The 15,696-nt window shown below is 42.5% G+C and overlaps 1 protein-coding gene and 1 long non-coding RNA gene across 5 annotated transcripts in view; one reads left to right on the top strand and one right to left on the bottom strand.

The window, feature by feature from the left end:
* LOC103346435 (neuroblastoma breakpoint family member 4) overlaps window positions 1–15,696 on the top strand; it is a 1,612,367-nt gene that overhangs the window by 30,009 nt on the left and 1,566,662 nt on the right. The gene's annotated exons all lie outside the window — the stretch shown is intronic.
* LOC103345879 (protein sidekick-1) overlaps window positions 1–15,696 on the bottom strand; it is a 694,014-nt gene that overhangs the window by 430,878 nt on the left and 247,440 nt on the right. The gene's annotated exons all lie outside the window — the stretch shown is intronic.

The following is a 15,696-nucleotide window of genomic DNA, read 5'->3' as shown; positions in this document are numbered from 1 at the left end:
TTTTAAAAAGGCTTATTTATTTATTTGCAAGACAGAGCTACAGAGAGGCAGAGGCAGAGAGAGAGAGGTCTTCCATCAGCTGGTTCACTCCCCAAATGGCTGCAGTGGCTGGAGCTGTGCTGATCCGAAGCCAGGAACCAGGAGCTTCTTCTGGGTCTCCCACGTGGGTGCAGAGGCCCACAGACTTGGGCCATCCTCTACTGCTTTCCCATGCCATAGCAGAGAGCTGGATCAGAAGTGGAACAGCTGGGATTTGAACCAGCACACATATGAGATGCTGGCACTGCAGACTGGGGTCTTAACCTGCTATGCTACAGCACTGTCCCAATCTCTACATTTTTAATTTTGCTTTTAGCTTTCACTTATCTTTTAAAAAGCTTAAAAGCACAAATCCAGTTAAATTTATATATTTTCCTAAATTCACGATGTACAGTGCTCTTTAATCTTTTTCACCATGTTTTCACCTGATAACATTTTCCATTTTTCTCTTTCTAGCTTTTTTCTTTGTGACGTTGAAGTCTTCTGAACACAAACTCTCTTTTGTTTGGTTTTAAAAAGTTTGGTTCCATTTTGAATGACTTTTTCATTGCATGTAGACTACCAGAAAAACAGTTTAGTTTTTATTCTGAATGTGAAGATGTTCTTCCACCAGCTTCTGGTTTGTATTCTTTCTCATGAAAAGTTAACGGTAACTCTTGTGTCTTCCCTGTGTATATTTTTTTCTTCCCCCTGGCTCCTACCCACTGCTCTGTAAGAATTTCTATTTATCACTGGTTTTCAGGTATTTCATTATTGTGTGTCTTTTTAAAAAATTCTGTTTGAAATTTGTTGATTTTCTCTCTACCCACCCTCCCTCATTTATATTCGAGTTGTTATTTTTTAAGTAATTTGGCAAATTTTAAATAGTGTATCTTCAATACCTCCTTCTGTGCCTTTGATGACTTGTGTGTTGTGTTGCTTGTTGTTGGCCTTGTTTACTGAGACTGTTTCAGCTCCTCCCCACCAACTGCAGCCATGGTTCAGTTGGTATCGTTTCTATTCCCCTGACTTCAAACTCACCAATCTTTTATTTCATTTCAGGTGCTTTATTTTTTTTTTTTTAACTCTAGGTGTTTGTTCTATTTTGTATGTTTTCATGTAGATCCACTGTCCTTGAGGCTCTTCAAATCCTCTAATGTCTATCTGTGCGCATAGTTAATATGTGAAAGTTCATTGGAAGCCCTGAGTATTCCATTTTCTCTTTGATTGCTGCATCTCTTTACATGGTTTGCTTTTTCTCCTGGTTGAGCATGCATTTTCCATTAAAAAGTATATTCTTGCAGCAAACTACATTACACATCAACCTGCAATGATCAAGCCTGGCTTTGAGGTTTTTTGTTCTTGTGTTGTGAGGCTTTGAGGTTTTTTGTTCTTGTGTTGTGAATAGTAGTCTTCCTTGCTGGGTTTATTTAACTCTAATGCCAGCATGTGGGCTTCCATGGTTTCTGCTGAATGCACAGGCATGGACTGAACTGTCCATGGGGCTCTGATGCCTTCCAGCCCTGTGTGCTCTAGCAGTTGCTCATGCAGTGTCATGGCAGTCATATACAGCTTGGCATTTAGAGTCCAGGGGGTGCATATGCAGATTGCTGAACTTCAGCCTTAAAACCCTTTCCTTTTTGCGTTTTTCGTGCAAATTCCCCTGACTTCTCCTCATCTGACAAAATTATGTAGCCTGTCTTCCATGGTATGCTTGGTGCTTAGGGATGCCAGTGTAGTGACAGAAAACACTTGTTTCTCCTGTTTTCTTTTGTTTTTCCATTGTTTACTGCAGGAAGGCTGGTCTAGTGCTAGTTACTCCACACTGACTGGCCACGCCTTCTTTGTTGCTATTGTTTGTTGTTTCCTTTGTTAATGCAATGACTTCCCCCTGCCATACCATATTCCCATATCTCTCCCTACCTTGTCATATTTCCATATCTAGAACAAATTCTGATGCATAGTAAGTACTTAGTAAGTGCTGGCTGAATACGTTAGCCTGCAGTTAATCTTTGTTCAGTCGCTCCTTTGCTGTCTCCAGTGTGCATTTCAGTGTGCCTTAATCTCCCCTAGTCTTAAACAGCCACCTCTAGACCTGCTGATGCTTAATCTTCACCCTGCTTCAGTCTTGACTTCACCCAGCAGCAGCTCCCTTGCATTTGTCCTCACCAGCGTTACTTAAGGGTCACTGTTGCTGCGATCAGTGAACCTGTCTCAGCCCTAATCCCCCTTGATTCCTAATGGCATTGGACACTCTTGACGCTCGTGGAAATCTCTCTACCCTTGACTTTCTTGATGCAATAGGTTTCTACTTCCTTTCTTTCAGGGTGTCCCCTACTCATCTGGCTTCTTTTTCTCTTACCAGGCACTCTTGGGGTACTGTCTATGGTCTTTGTCTAATTCCTCACATTGTTATGTAGCACTCTCAGATGCGTCCATCACATAAATTGCCATCTGGAAGCTGGTGTTTTTAAAATGCATATTTTCATGGCCACACACTCTTAGGAGTTTCAGATTGAGGTAGAGTTCTGGCTGTTGACTTCCTTGTCCCTCAGGCTCGCAATCTCAGTGTGTTCCGTATTGAAATAACCATTGCTCTTACCCCTCTGACATTCTCGTTTCTCGAGATTGCAGCTTACTTAGGTGTCTCTGATTCTGACGGTCTTCTCCTGATTCTTCAGCACATTCTGTGCTTTATCTTTCTTAACACCTAGAGTCTTGGTTTTGAAAGAGCCTTGGAATGCACTGGCAGGGCCCCACGTCTGTTTCCCTCACTGAAGGAAGTTCTTTTTAAAATTTGTACTTGAGAAGCAGAGAGGGACACAAAGCGAACACGCTCCCATTCACTGGTTCCCTCCCCAAATGCTTGCAAGAGCCAGTTGTGAAGCTGGGAGCTGAGAACTGTACCCGGGTCTCCTGTGTGAGGAGCAGGCACCTATCACTTGAGCCAAACTGTTGCCTTCTCGGGAAGTCACTTAGTGTTGGCAGAAAGCTGGAGTGGCGCATCCAGCACATGGGACACAGGCATCCCAACCAGCACCCTACCTGCTAGGCTGCATGTCAGACTTGAATTTCTTTGATGGCAGGAATAGTTGTTCTCAGTAAGTGCTTAGCATATATTTATGGATGGGCACAGGAAGTGAATACTTCTTTCATTGAATGTGAGATGTAGTTTATTCTTCTGCTTTTGAGCAATACATACATGTACTGCGTTTTAGTAATTTCTGGGAATAGCTGCGGTACTGAATGCAGGTCATGGCAGCCCGGAAGCAGTAACAAACTCGATGTTTCACGGCAACCTCAGGAATGAGGTGTGTCTGTGCCTGTGGGCTGTAGATGCATTCACCCCTCTGCCTTAAAAAGTAACCAGGATTTAGGAGCACACAGTTTCAGACAGTGGTATTTGCAGATTGACTTGAACCCCAGGATACAGGTAGCGTAAATGCAGGAGAGTGTTTGGGCTTTTTGTGTTGTTTTTCTCATATTTATGATGAGTGTCTGGGCTAACCCTGGAGCCAGAGCTCCTTGGTTTTAAATTCCAGTTCTGCCAAGTTTTACCTTTCTATGTTTCAATTCCCTTGCCTGTGAATTGGGGGTAGTGATAAAACACGCCTTCTGAGAGGGAATGTTTCAAAGCACTGAAAGTGGGACTGGTACACAATAATGGTTGTTTAGGGGGTTGGGGAATACTTAAACCACGCTGAGGCTTTTTTTGACACCTCCGTCTTACAGACTCAAAGCTGAGATGTGAACAGCTGGGTGTTCTTCAGGGCCTCTCAAGTAACAACAGTGGTCTCTTGGTCTCACCCATGCCCAACTGCTTGCTCTCTGACCACCAGTTCTCCCTAACATCACAGGGCAGACCCCACTTTGGGGCTTTCCTGCCGTGGGTCCTTGGGAGGACTTCTGTAAGAAAAGCAACATGACAGGAAGAGAGAGCCCTCTAGACACATAGAAAATGAATGTTTGGAATCTACATTTTAGAGAAGAGAATGTTTAGAATTCAATTCAGGCTGCACATCACCTGGTGGGCTTTAAAAATTATAGATGACGGCCGGCGCCATGGCTCAATAGGCTAATCCTCCACCTAGCGGCGCCGGCACACCGGGTTCTAGTCCCGGTCGGGGCACCGGATTCTGTCCCGGTTGCCCCTCTTCCAGGCCAGCTCTCTGCTATGGCCCGGGAGTGCAGTGGAGGATGGCCCAAGTGCTTGGGCCCTGCACCCCATGGGAGACCAGGAGAAGCACCTGGCTCCTGGCTTCAGATCGGCGCCGTGCGCTGGCCGCAGCGGCCATTGGGGGGTGAACCAACCACAAACGGAAGACCTTTCTCTCTGTCTCTCTCTCTCTCGCTGTCCACTCTGCCTGTCAAAAATAATAAAATAAAAAATTTTAGATGTCTGGGTCTTACCTCAGACTAATTAAATCAGAATCCCTGTTGGTTAAGGGTCAGGTACTTAGCAAAGCTCTCTGGTGGTTCAAACATATCTGTGGTAGACAACCATGGACATAGAGCTGGAATTGGGCTCATTTATTATCTTGTTCCTCCAGATTTTCTTAAGGGATTGCCTTATCCAGAGTAGATCTCATAGTGTTTTCCATGTGCTTGGACCAGAGGATTTTTTTGCTCTGTAGCTTTGCAAACCACTGTTTGCTGGCAAGGGATGAACACTATGCAAGGTGAGGCAGGAGCCAGCATGTCTCAAAGAGTTTAAAATTTTATAGAAAAGCATATCCGAATATTCATTATGGTTGGTTTGAACAGAAATTCTGCCACAGTAGATACTACCAATAGTATCTTGACTTCTTGAATTTTTATTTTATCTATTTTCACTACCCACTATTTAGTTGTTAATGTCATATTTACTATTGTTAATGTCATATTTACTATTGTTAATGTCATATTTACTATTGATATTCTGATTTTTAATGCATATGCATAGTGAATGGAAGAGGAATTGAAGGGTATTGAGAGTTTGGTTTTGGAGAAGGAATGTCTTTCTCTTTTTTTCAGACATCCTTTTTAGCTATACCAGGGCATGTTATTCTTAACAAGGAAGGTAGATTTCTGGTATCTAATCATCATAATCACTTGTAGCAGTACAGCCATTAAGTGTCACTCGTCTTGAGAGAGAAGCATAACACTTAATTTTAGGCAGAGTTACCGTAATGTGCTTCTGTGTTAGTTTTGTGATCTATGAATGGGCCTTTTGTAAAAATTCATTCAACACATGTTCATGGATCTTGTTCATTGTGCCAGTTAAATTCTAAATGCTTGGGAAACATCAGTGAGCCAAACAAATTCCTGTTCTCATTGAGCTTTTACTTAGTGGCAGGGCATGGGGGCAGAGAATAAATACTAAACAGACTAGTTTGTTGTCTGGTGCTAAATGCACTGGGACAACAATAGGAGCAAGCGCAGGGGTGGGGTTGCATGAGCTGCAGTTTAACCTGGGTGACCCAGAGATGCCTCTTAGAGGTGCTGCTGTTTCAGGATGAGTAGGGATGGGGGAGCTTCACCTTGGCCTAGAGTGGAGCCAAAGGAAAGCTGCATAGATGACAGGAACTGTGCCTTGGATCCTTTCATGAGGATCTCCTTTTTACTTGAGTAAGAAGGGTACCTTCAGAACAGGAACTGGAAAGATGACTGACTGCTCCACTGGTGTGTGTGGGAATTCAGAATGGAAGCAGGGGACTAGGACAGGAGATGGAATTAAATTAGGGGTCAGCACAGGGGTGTTGATGGTGCAGGAGATGGGATTAAATTAGGGGTCAGCACAGGGGTGTTGATGGTGAAAGCAGAGGAACAGTGAGTGGCTATGCAGTAACCCAGAAAGAGAAGGGGACAGTGCCAAGGGCTGGTTTGGTAGGGATGTATTTGGTGACCCAGCTGGCAGCATTGTGCAGTAAACTTGGGGTCTGAAGAGTAGTCCCAGGTACCTCCAAGCTGTGGCCATTAGTTCAGGTCATGTGGAATTTTACTTCTTTCTTGATGAGCAGTTACAACATAATTTGGTAGCTTTTGAAAACTATCCTATATTTAGATCATTCTTTATTTTTAAATGCTTAGTGACAATATCTATAGCTATTTACATTTTCTTAAGATTTCAAGGGTAAGGATTTTAAATAAAGCTCTAGTTCAAAAATAGCCTCAATTTTTTGAAGCTTTAATTATTTAAAGCTCAATGAGTAGATCATTTAGGCCATTTTCCTTACTTTAGTACTGTACATAAAATATTCCTATTTAATGAACATTTAACTTACTGGTAAAATTTGCTAATCAAATTGTCAGACTCTGTTAAATGGCTTGTCAAAATGTCTTTTTTTTAGCAGTTATTCCTGTCTATGTATTGCTGTGGATTCCTCTAACTCATTTTTCCTGATAATTTTTTTAAGTGACTGTATTCAGCAAGCAGTTATTAAAAAAACTTTATTATAAAAATAAACTCATTGTAGAAAATTAGTAAAGCATTAGAAGCTTTGTATGGCAAAAAATAAAAATAAGCCCAGCCACAATTTTACCTCTTTTTAAAATAGACTTTTTAATTTATGTTTATATTTTATTGTTTGAGAGCCAGAGGGACCACATGAGACAGACAGGGCTCCTGTCCTCTGCTTCTTTCTCTACGTGCCCAGAACAGCCATGGCAAGACCGGAACCAGGAGCCAGGAACTGAATCCAGGTCTTCGATGTGAGTTGCAGTGATGAAACCCAATCTGGGTGTACATTAGCAGAAAGCTGGAATCTGGAATCTGGACTGCAGCTAGGGCTTAACCCAGGTTGTGGGATGTGGATTTTGTAGCTATTAGGCCAAATGCTGCCCCTAGGCTTTACTTTATAGAGCAGTTTTTGGTTCCCAGCAAAATTGTGGGGAAGGTACAATGAATTCTCATCTACCCTGTACTCCTGCACACACATAACCTACCATGTTATCAGTATCCCCCACACATGGAGTGGACCTGCATCAACGTATCATTACCACAGAAAGTCCATAGTGCCCATTAGAATTCACTATTGCTGTTGTACTTTCTGTTGGTTTGGACAAACTTCAGGAGCACTTATCTACTGTGACAGTAGTTTCTTGTCTTAAAAATCCTCCATATTCTGCTTATTCATCCCTTCTGCCCTCCAATGCCTGGCAACCACCAATCTCTTAACTCTGATTTTTTTTCCCTAGACTTATATAATTGGAGTCACACAGTGGGTAAACTTTTTACACTACCTTCTTTCACTTTGTACTATGCATTTAAGTTCCTCAATGTGTTTTCATGACTTGATAATCCAGTATTTTTTGTGCCAAATAGGATTCCTTTGGCTGAATGTACCAAAGTTTCACCTACTGCAGGACCTCTTGGTTGCTTCCAAGATTTGGCGATTAGGAATAAGGCTGCCATAAACATTTGTGGGCAGCTTTCTGTATGGGCCTGTTTGCACCTCCTCTGTGTAATCATCAAGGAATTTGATTGCTGGGTGGAAGTGTATGAAGTGGTTTAGCTTTCAAGAAACCACAAAACCTCCTTCTAAAGTGGCTGCACATTTCTCATTCCTGCGAGCAATACGTGAGCCTTTGAGTTGCTTCACTTCCTCCCTAGCACTTGGTGAGGTCAGAGTTCTGGGTCTTTCCTGTTCAAATAGTTGTGTAGTGAGTGATATGTTGTTTTAAACCTCACTGATGACAAATGATTTATAACATCTTTATAATATGTTATATATCTTTATAATATATATAATATGTCTTTATAATATACTATATGCTTATTTTTCTATCTATAGACTTAAAGTGTCTGTTAAATCTTTGACCTGTTTTGCAGTTAATTAAGGTTCCAGCAAAATTAGTTAATTGTTTGAGGCAACCACTGTTAACAGGTATTATTTCGTTCCTTTATATTTCTCTGCTTTTTGGTATGGATGGTTGAGATTTGGGGTAAATATCATTTTGTGGCCATGTTCCCCTCTTAAAATCACAATGAAATCTTTTCCTGTTTTGTTAACCATGCTTTTGGCCCTTGTAAGAGCTTTTAAATGTAATGAGATTTGGCAGTCACCTATTAGAAAATGTTCTTGTATTGTGCGTAAAATGGTGCATTAGTATTTTAGAAGTTGAATCTGAAGCAGAGTTGCAGGGACTCGAACCAGGCACGCTAATATGGGATGTGGGTCTCAAATGTTCACCCTTGTGCTATTTTTAAGAGTACATCCTATGGCCCAAGTGCTTGGGCCCTGCACCCCATGGGAGACCAGGATAAGCACCTGGCTCCTGGCTTCGGATCAGCGCAGTGTGCCGGCCACAGTGCACGGGCCGCAGCGGCCATTGCGGGGTGAACCAACGGAAAAGAAAGACCTTTCTCTTTTCTCTCTTTCTCTCTCTCACTGTCCACTCTGCCTGTCAAAAATAAATAAATAAAACATTCTCCTGATTCCTAAGTGAAGTAGTTTTCCAGCATCCATGATCTCTTAATGAATTTGTTTCTAATTTTCTACTAGAGATATTTTTGTAAATAGTTCTATAAATACAAGTACTAGGTCTGCCTTTGTACAGTGTATTATGAGTTTGTGCAAATGATAATTTGGAAAAGTCGTTGAATGTCTAGTGTGAAGAACTCTGGTGTTGTCTGACAATGGATTTGAAAGGTGTCCAATATCAGACGTTCTGACTTCAAAAGAGATGGATACAAAATCACTCAGAAAAGCACTCCCTTTCCTAAGAACTCACTTACTGTAATGGACTTCACTACTGTAACCTGGGGACCAGAGAAAGCACTCACTCGAGGAGCAGTGATGTGCCATGAGGGTCAGATCAGCCTACTGTTAGCATCCACTGTCCACAACCAGGTTGTTTTTGGTGAGTGGGGGTGAGGGAGGATGAAGTATGGAGGGGTGTGTGTTTGCCTTTCTTAGAGAATTAGAGTTTTAAGCAAACAGATTCGTTTTTTTTCTCTATAACTTATGCTGCATACATCTTTCATAAATATATAAACCCTTATTGGCCAGCACTGTGGCGCAGTGGGTTAATGCCCTGGCCTGAAGCACCAGCATCCCATATGGGCGCTGGTTCTAGTCCCGGCTGCTCCACTTCCGATCCAGCTCTCTGCTATGGCCTGGGAAAGCAGTGGAAGATGCCCAAGTCCTTGGGCTCCTGCACCCACGTGGGAGCCCCCGAGGAGGCTCCTGGCTTCAGATCAGCTCAGCTCTCTCTCAAAACACAAAACACACAACCCTTATCAAGCCCATTTACACTTTTAATCTGAACCATTTCTAGTTTGAACTCATTCCCTCTGAAAGAGTGATAGTACTTGCCCTGATAGGAAGCTGCCAGTATCTTCAGTGTTTGTAGGAGTGCTCAATTCAGGCATATTCATCATTGTGTACAAATTGGTTGAGCTGGCATTGTGGCATATCTAGTGAAGCCACTGCCTGCAACGCTGGCATCCCCTATGGTCTGAGTTCCATCTGTTAAACTTCCTATCCAGCTCCTAGCTAATGGCCTGGGGAAAAGCAGATGACCCAGGTGTTGGCCCATGCCACCCACATAGGAGACCTGGATTAATCTCCTGGCTTTGGCTTGTGCCAGGGCTGGCCATTTTGGCCATCTGTGAAGTGAACCAATAGATCAAAGATCTGTCTCCATCTCTCCCTCTCTAACTTTTTCAAAATAATTAAGTAAATACAAAACAACCTTGAATTATACCCAGTTTACTCTTCCATTTTCTAGAGCAATAATATTTCTAGTCTTTGTGTTGAACTCTTTTTCAAAATTTATTTATATGTTTTAATATTAATTTGAAAGGCAGAGTTAGAGAGAGAGAGCGCCAAGAGCGAGCACTTTCATCCATTGGTTCACTCCCCAAATGGCTGCAGTGGCCAGAGCTGGGCCAATCAGAAGCCAGGAGCTTCTTCTGGGTCTCCCACGCAGGTGCAGGGGCCAAGGTACTTGGTCCATCTTCCACTGCTTTCCCAGGTGCATTAGCAGGGAGCTGGATCAAAAGTAGAGCAGCCAGACTTGAACTGGCACCCATATGGGATGCTGGTGCTATAGACAGCAGCTCAACCCAGTACATAACAGACTGGCCCCTGTGTGGAACTCTTAATTCCTCTTTTTTTATTTTTATTTATTTTTTTAAGATTGATTGATTTCTCTGACAGGCCGAGTTAGAGAAAGAGAGACAGAGATCTTCCATCCTCTGATTCACTCCCCAAATGGCTGCAATGGCTGGGGCTGGGCCAGGCCCAATCCAGATCCCAGAAGCTTCATCTGTGTCTCCCCCGTGGGTGCGGGGACACAAGTACTTTGCTATCTTTCATTGCTTTCCCAGGTGCATTAGTAAGGAGCTGGATGAGAAGTGGAGCATCCAGGATTCAAACCGGTACCCATATGGGATGCTGGCATCGCAGTCAGTGGCTTTACCCATGATGCTGCAATGCTGGTCACCTATTTCCTGTTAATTATGTTGGCTTGTTTTTATTGGGTGCATTCCATTACTGCTTGAGTTGTACCTGAGTGAATTCTGTATGGCATTAGAGACAGAAACATATTGTGATATATAGAAGAAGAACTCAAGTTGTGCTTTGTTTCCCATGTTGTCCTGATGATACTTGATACTTCTGCTTGCTTTCTGCAGGAACTTATAGTGTGTTTGATTAGGAAGTAGTGTGTACTGCTTAGGAATGCAGGTGTACCTCTCATTGTGACTCAGGGCTCAAAGCCTGTTACTCCTATGGTTGGGGTGAATTATCTTTAATGTATTGCATGCAAATTGTCCCTGTTGACATCACCAACTCTTCTGATAAGGGTCTCAACTCTTCTATGTTGCGTGATCTGTAAGCCTTGAAGTTTATGCCAATAAATGTTTGCTTGACTCAGCACGTTCAGAGAATTCACTGTGCATTTCTTTGCTAGGTCATCATTAAGTAAGACCATGGCAGCACCTGACAATACATAAGTTGCTGTTAATCACAAATGTGTTCCTTGTTGTTATACCAACTGTAGCCAATATTCAATGCATAAATATTTTTCTTAGTTAATAGTAATTTATTTTGTTGTTTTGTTGGTTATTTCTATTTTTTGAATGGCAGAGAGACAGAAATCATCCATATATGAAAGGCAGAGGCCAGGAAAGAAGGAGGTTGGGAGACAGATGGACAGACATACTTAGCTTTCTTATGCTGATTGACTCTCCAATCTGCAACAACTGGGACTGTCAGAGTAGGATGAAGCCAGGAGCCCAGAACTCAGTGCAGTCTCCCACATGTGTGGCAGGGACACAACTACTTGAACCATCACTGGCTGCCTCCCAGGAAATGCATTAACAGGAAGCTGGATCAGAAGTAGATTGGGTACTTAGACCCACACACTCATAGATGGGTTATTGGTGTTCCAAGGTATAACTTAACCCATTGTGTCAAACACTAACCCCTTCTTTGCTAGTTTGTTTCTGTGCCCGTTCTCTTTGAAGAAGCCACCTAGGGATCCTTAAATAGCCAAAATATATAACAGTTTTAGGCTCTTTGAATCAAAACAAAATTTATCTTTGAGAATGTTTGAATAAGGTATTAATTTTATAGTTCCATTTTTTCCCATGTGGAGGATAGTATGTGCTTCTTTAGTATATCCAGTATTGCTATGAGGCAGTAAAATGAATTTCTTAAAGGTGAATAATTTATTTTGTACCATTCTTTCTTGAGAAAATAATACTAATGCATCCTAAAAATTCTTAAGAGGTAAGCCTTTCTTCTCATCAGTTAGACTTTTGGAGATTGGTTGTAGGAAATGATAGTGATAGGATCTAACATTTTTATACTAGCTTATTATGTTTTGGGCAATATTTTATGCATACCTAATTGTATTGCTGTGAAACAGGTACTATTATATTCATTTTTATATGTAGAAATGTTGAAGCCAAGATGAAGTGACTTTTCTAATGCCAAGTAGCCAGTGAATTGGTAAAGTCGGAAGTTCATTTTGCCTCTGTTGAGGCCAGAGATGTGCATGAAAATAGATGTAAAAGATTAATGCTGAATTTTATAATAGTATGACATTTCTAAGTATTCTCTTACATACATATTCAAATACAAACATGTATATAAATCAGAAAACCAACTAACAACATACTGATAGCAGGAGTTACCTCCGGATGTTGGGATTATGAGTGATTGTGTTTGTATGTGTTTTTCTTGGGCACGTTACTGTACATTTTGGGGGAAATTGTCTGAAGTTATTTTAATTTGATTAAAAGTTAGTACCTTTAGATGGACTGTTCTCTGTGGGGAGCAATCCGGACTAGACTAAGTTGCTCGAATTAGGACTTATTCTATGCATCTGCTCTCCCACAATATGGCGCTGGGAGAGAAGTAAACAGCTTCCGCACAGCTGCCTCCAGTTCAACCAATTAACTGTAGGACTTGCTCCTGATTGGAGAGCAGCGTACTCAGCCGAGTTGGGATTGGCGGAGGAGGACTATAAAGGAGGAGAGAGACGGCATGCACCAGAAACATCTATGGGGAACATCTAAGGGAACCCGTGCAGCCCCCAGAGAGCCGGCCGGCGGTGTGCCGCTCCCCTGCGGAAGTGGGGAATGCGGCCAGGGGGAACTGCCCTTCCACGGAGGTGGAAGGGATAGTAGCCAACCCGGGAAGAACCAGCAGCAAACCCGGGGAGGGCCGAGCAGACAGAAAGAACAGCGCAGGGTCCTGTGTTGCTCCTCCACGAAGAGGGGGAGCGACAGTTCTCACTGTGTAAGGCAATTAAAAATGCTGGTTGTCACATTACCAGGATCTTCCCTGGGGACCCTCTTGTTGGGGTCACATTTCCCTCTCGCCCATCTGTTGGCTCAGTGGTTTTGTAAATGGATTCAAGATTTCCACCAACAAGTTGATGTTTCACCCTGCTCTCCTCAAAAGCTTCTGGATAAATCCCCTGCTTGTATTGGTTTAGCTATAAGCAGATATTCAGGTTAGTGAAGAACATCCTCTGCAGTTATCTGTTTACTCCATTGAGCTCTTCGTTAGTGTAATGTTAATAACAAGGCTGGGCGTACAGTCAGGATGCAGCTGTTCGACTTTGCTGCGTCTTGTGCAAACGTCCTGTCAAAAAAAAAAAAACCTTACATTTGGTCATAAAGGGATGTATTGCTTGAGAGTCTGGAAGTTAAATGCAGATCTCTTATACTATGTCAAGAATAGTTGAAACAAATTGTCTTATATGCTGTAATTCTAATATATTTGACCTGATTACTTTAAAATTCAGTTTGGTTAGAGGAATCTCTCCAAGTTTTCCCTAATAAAAAGTGAGTCATGAAGTCCACCTGTTCACTTGATTCCTGTTCCAGTGGGCGTGTTGATCTTTATCTGACCAGCCTCAGTACCAGCACTTTAGAGGTGCTTGGATGGCATGTCTGAACTTGTGTTTTGGCCTGCCTGCTTTCTTGCTTGACCCTGCACAGCCATATGTGTGTGTGGATTAGTTTCCTGTTGCTACTGTAATAAAGAACCCCAGATTTTGCAGCTTAAAACAATGTTCCTATCTTATTTCACAGTTCTGCAGCTCAGTATGGTGTGTGTGACAGTGTCCTCCTCTTAGAGTGTCATGAGGCAAAAATCGAGTTGTCAGTAGGGCTGTCCGTGTTCCTTTCTGGGAGCTCTGAGGATGGAGCGACATCCCAGCTCATTGCAGTTGCCTGGATTCAATTCCCGCTGTCCTGGGATGGAAGCCCCTTTGCTGCGGGCTGCTCACACCCCTTCTCATGTATCCATGCAGCCCTCTCCAGCAACAGCAGCCTGAGTTCCAGTCAGCAGTCTTCTTCCCTGCTCTCACCTCTGTTTTAAGAGCTTATGCTTAAATGCAGAATATTATTTCATTCTCAGAAGAAGAACATCTTCATAGGATCCAGGAATTAGAGACATGGACAATTTTTGGGGGCTGCATGGATACAGCATATGATGCATATGAATGTTTCCCTACTCTCTGTTTATCTTGACAGTGATAAATTTGTGGTAAACATTCTTTTAGAGTGAAGCCAACTTAGTGAAGGTGGAAAATAGAAAAAGGCCATAAATAGAGGAGGCAGTCTTGAGTGGGATGTTGGAGGCTACTTTGGGTTTGATATTCTCAAAATTGAAGAGTCACAGAAGATGGGGAAACCATGATCAACCTAAATATGACATGGGACTGGACATAAGGTTTTTATGGGACGGCCAAGAGGTATATTCACAAAGTAAAAATAAGTAGTAAAAATACATACAATTGTAGGAGAATCATGTAATGGAATTTAGATAGTGATTTCCTGGTTCAGGAAATCCTAAGTTTTCGAGTTAGAAAATAATAAAAGGAAGTGAACATTTCATAAGGATTAGTCTGGAAGTGATAAGCTATTGGATCGAAGGTGTGGAGAGTCTTGACAGGTGAATATGAGATAAAGGGTCTGAGCCATCATCAGGAAGCACCTTCTTTATCCAGTACTCTTAACTATAGGCTTTGTAAGATTTTTAGTATTTCAAGACATAGGGGCCAGCGCTGTGGCGTAGCAGGTAAAGCCGTAGCCTGCAGTACCGGCACCCATGTGGGTGCCGGTTCAAGTGCTGGCTGCTCCACTTCCGATCTAGCTCTCTGCTGTGGCCTGGGAAAGCAGTGGAGGATGGCCCAAGTCCTTGGGCCCCTGCACCGTGTGGGAGACGTGGAAGGAGCTCCTGGCTCCTGGCTTTGGATCGGTGCAGCTCCGGACATTGTGGCCAATCAGGAAGTGAACCAGCAGATGAAGACCTGTCTCTCTGGCTTTCCTTCTCTCTCTGTGTAACTCAGACTTTCAAATAAATAAATAAATCTAAAAAAAAAGCCTTCAGTTATGACTGCATTAATTTCTTCTTTAGCTCTGCTATCTTTTCAGTTTTGTTGTTTATGCTGTCTCTTTTTTTGAGGATCTAATTCAGTAGGAGTGATACATCTTTCTCCTTGTTTCTGACTGTTTCATGTACTTCTCAGATAATCTGTGCTCATCCAGCTTTTTAAGGGTTGCTTCATCTGTTGAATGTGAAGAGCTAAAATTGAGAAATTAGAAGTTATTTTATCAAATCCAGCCAGTGTGTCAATATAATAAGTAGAAGCAAAATTCTGGCTCTTAATTCTGATTCAGTGCCCTGTCCCTCTGGCTGTTGAGAGGTAATTGGAGAGGATGTTTGACACTCAGGTTACACTGAGATGAATAATGTTCCTGCTAAATGCATATGAATTTAGCTTTCTTAAGGGAGATTTATTTATTTGAGAGAGTTACAGAGAGAGGGGGGGAGAGAGAGAGAGACAAGAGAGAGAAAAAGTGTCTTCCATCCACTGGTTTGCTCACCAAATGTCTGTAATGACTGGAGCTGAGGTGATCTGAAGTCAGAAGCCAGGAGCTTCTTCCAGGTCTCCCATGTGGGTGCAGGGGTCCAAGGACTTGGGCCATCCTCTGCTGCTTTTCCAGTTGGATTAGCTGGGAGCTGGATCACAAGTAGGGCAGCTGGGGCTCAAACCAGTGCCCATATGGGATGCTGGTGCTGCTGAGCCATAGTGCTGGCCCCATGAATTTAGCTAATTTTAAAGAGATAATGTATGCATGCTGTGTGAAATAGATACTTGGGGCCCCTGTGTGCAGGAATTGTATCTTTTTCTTAAAAGACTTATTTTTTATTTATTTGAAAGGCAGAATAC

This window comes from Oryctolagus cuniculus, chromosome 12 (assembly GCF_964237555.1).
Source record: "Oryctolagus cuniculus chromosome 12, mOryCun1.1, whole genome shotgun sequence".
NCBI classification, from domain to species: Eukaryota; Metazoa; Chordata; class Mammalia; order Lagomorpha; family Leporidae; genus Oryctolagus; species Oryctolagus cuniculus.
Note: the sequence above shows the minus strand (reverse complement) of the source record. Positions and strands in the feature narration are given on the sequence as shown.